Here is a 4,008-nt window from a genome sequence, read left to right on the forward strand (position 1 = left end):
ACTAGACTAAGTGCTTAAACTGTTTATGTACAATTTTCAAAGACGTTCTAACATTTGACAGAGGTTATGAACATTTTCAGGTGCACCTACAGGGGTCTCTGTTTCGTTCCTCTATGGATCTGATCACTTTAATAATAATTAGTTGACTATCTTATTATCTCTGGTACCTACGTATGTAATATTCTCAACCTTTTTTGGGGAAAGTTCACTTGAGGAATTTCTAATATTAAAAATTATCACTTGTTCTAGTCTTACTCAGGATATATTTTCTGACTTTTCTACACATTCTGAAAGTTGTTTCTTATGTGTGTTTACACATATAAGTGCCTCTGTGTGTATATGCATGCTTGTATGTGTGTATGAAAATACCTCAAGCTCTTATTCAGCATCTTGCTCTTAACTAGTATTCAATTACTTGAGCCATTCTTCCAATGCAGCTTTTGGCTGGTTAATTTTAGATAATGTTGCAAAGACTGTTCTGCCTAGGCTTGATGCAACCTGAACTTCCCAGACTTCCTTATATTCTTATGTTTTATCTTTCCAAGAGTATCGACTTTTAAACTTGAAACATTTTTGCGAGTGTAAAGTCATTTTGCAATTATTTTCTCTGCTTGGGAAGATTACTATTGACTTTGTCGTTCCTTTTGAGGAAACTTAACGTCATATTTATACCTGTTCTGTTCATCGTGCAATGAACTCTGATCCTGGGTGCTGTCCCTCAGCTGTTCAGCTCAAGTCCAGTGCTCTTCCACTTGAGTTACAACACCACTTGCGGATTTCTGGTGGTTAATTGAAGATAAGAGTCTCGTGGATTTTCCTGACCAGGCTGGCTTTGAACCACAATCCTCTGGTCTCAACCTCCTGAGTAGCTTGCATTACAGGCATGAGCCACCAGCACCTGGCTCATATTTGCATTTATGTGCACTTAATGACACTATGTAGACAAAGAATGGAAATTTGAATCAAATGATGTGACATTGCAGCTTTTCAGAAAAATTGAGGTAGCAATAAATATGCCCTCTTTTTCCATGTTGTTACATTAATGACTCATGAGCTATGGGACTCTTACATTAGCATCGTCTGATGTCTGCATATGTGGATTTAGTATCAGAAATTGTTCATAGAGAAATAGAGAAAGACTGACATTTTTAGAAAACAAAGGAGATCAGGTATGAAAGATCAGCATAGAAGGATATACAACTTATCACACAGAGATTAAGAAGAGCCTAAGTGATTAGAATAATAAAAGCAATGAGGAATAAACCTAGTTTATAATTAGTTTATAATTCAATAACCAAAAATGGTTCCCTAGAACGGTTTCTGCTATACCTTAGTTACTATAATTTATTCCTTCCATCTGGAGTTATTCCTTCTCTTCTGTCACAAATGTTAACTAGCATCTGCATTTTTGGTGCCATGACTCGCCACAAAGATCTCTAAATCTCACTTAGATTACCTTTCCCTTTCTGATTAACACTGACCACACAAAATCCTAGAATCTTTCAATTTCCAGAATTAAACTTCACCTGATATCCAAGCACATTCCTGGCATTAATTGGCATGACCTATTAACAAAACTTTTTTTTTATTCAACACAGCATTCTAACATAAGTAAAGTACATGAATTAAGAACTATTGTTAGGTATCACTTGGAAGCAGCAATAATATATTCCAAGTATGGGTTCTTTATTTTGCATTTACTAGCTAAATGACTCTTTTGCCTGTCCTGGGGCTTGCACTCAGGGACCGTAAACTGTTCTTGAGCTATACGTCTACCACTTGAGGAAAAGCACCACTTCCAGTGTTTCTTTTTCTGTTTATGTGGTGCTGAGGAATTGAACCCAGGGTTTCATGCATTGAAGCCATAATCCCCGAGCCCTAAATGACTTTTTCATATTAATAATTTTTGCGTGAAAATACAGTACAGATGGGTTACAATTACATGAGCAAGGTAATGAGTACATTTCTTATCAAATATTGTTGCCTCCTCCTTTGTTTCCCCTTACCATCCCTGCCCACCGATCCCCCCATCCCCCCAGAAAGTTGTAAAGTTCCCTTTTCGACATAACGTCTTGGTCCAATGGGACTTTCTAAAGATGGTATTACTTTTTCTTTCTGTTAATATGTATTATAATTTAGGTCAGGTGGTAGGAAAGGAAGTGGAAAACAATAGTACGTCCAATAAAGCTGACATCCTATTACATCACTAAGGAAGTAGTGTTAAGATCTTCAGGACTCATAGGTTGTTGCATGTGACATTATTATGTAAAACACTATTAATGATCATCTCAGACATCCATAACATTCTGCTTCCATTTCTCAGGTCAAGAGCCAAATATCTATGCCTTTTATTGATTGGGTGTGTTTCCTAGGAAGGAAGAAGGAGGATGTGGTAGGTGATGATGGAAAAATGTGTATATTAGCTCCCTGTCCAAATTTTTTGCAGTTTATTTCTTTTCCTTTTTTTATATTATTTTTTATTGTGAAAATACTGTACAGAGGGGTACAATTACATGGGCAAGATAATAAGTACATTTCTAATCAATCCTAGCCTCCTCCTTTGTTTCCCCTTCCCATCCCTTCCCAACCTCCCCCTGCCCCCCTAATCTTTCCTGTTCCCCCCCACCAAAGTTGTAAAGTTCATTTTTCGACATAACGACTTGTACATCTCATTTTTACAATGGGTCCACCTAATTTAAGTTAAATAAAACATAATTTGTAAAGTGAAAGTAATTTATGGTTTCATTGACTGTTTTAAGAAAACAATTATGTCTTTTGTTTTCCATTATATTTCTGTGGTAATGTGTAATATTCATGATTTAACTGGTAAAATTGATAACAGTTATATTATATCAAGTTGATTCAAACATGTATTTGAAAATTGCACACTTAACACAAATATACTTCCACTTTCCTCTACCACATAATTAAAATAATAGTAAAGCAAAGATTGGTGTTAGCCATTCATATGTACAATCCTAGAACTCAGGGGGCTGAGACCTGAATATTTTAGTTCAATGTCATTCCAAAAATACAAAAATGTTAAAACTTATCTCCAATTATGCAGCAAGAAGCAGAAGGTGAGCATGTGACTCAAGGATAGAGTGTCATCAGCCATGACCAAAAAATACAAGGGAGACCATTAAACATCGAGTTCAAGCCCTAAAAATGACATATACACACAAGACAACAACAAAATGTACTATGATTATCAATGAAGACAAAATAGTAAAAAAGATCATGAGAAATGTGTAAACATCTGGAAGAAATAAATCAATTGATAGAATTTTGATTCATAAGAGGGAAAAGTCACAGTGTCATTTGTACAGTCTCATTGTAGTCATTTGTGTTGAAACCTGGCTACTGGGTAATATGTGAAAGAGTAGATTGGATTACCTGACACAGGAGAAATTGCCTGTGACTATATACAATCCCACTCTGCAAAAATTTAAAATCATGCTTGTTAATTAAAATAAAACATTGTTAGAGATTGTTTTGTCCACACAGACTGCGGTCCTTATTTTGAGGCTTCAGACCAGTGCTTTTGTTTATAACCACTCCTGTTTTACTCCCCTTCCCTTGGGCAGCTATACCTTACTTAACTGGCACCAAGCCAAGTCTTTGAACTAGACACCCGTGCCTTAATCCCTCCCTTTCTCCAGCTACAACTCATTTCACATACTATCTCTATCTTAGCATTAGTTGTTTTCTGACTAATCCCCATAAGAAAATACTTATATTCATGTAAATCCAGAATAATTAACCTAGTTAGAAAAGGGAGAAAGCGTTTATCATTGGCTGAGGCTCTCATCTGTAGGTTTGCTCCCTAATACATCTGTGCTACACTATCTCTTTTTTTCATGGCTTTTGAGTCTGACAAATGATTGATTTGGTTTGATTAATCCCATTTATCCAGACTTATTTTGGAAATTTTGACCTATGGCAAGGTGCCCTCATGTTTCCGCTAACTCTTCCTGTAAGATTCCTAAGGCATCTGGATTTACTTTG

The sequence above is a fragment of the Dipodomys spectabilis genome, unplaced genomic scaffold (assembly GCF_019054845.1).
Source record: "Dipodomys spectabilis isolate Male_0828 unplaced genomic scaffold, ASM1905484v1 ptg000404l, whole genome shotgun sequence".
Taxonomy (NCBI): domain Eukaryota; kingdom Metazoa; phylum Chordata; class Mammalia; order Rodentia; family Heteromyidae; genus Dipodomys; species Dipodomys spectabilis.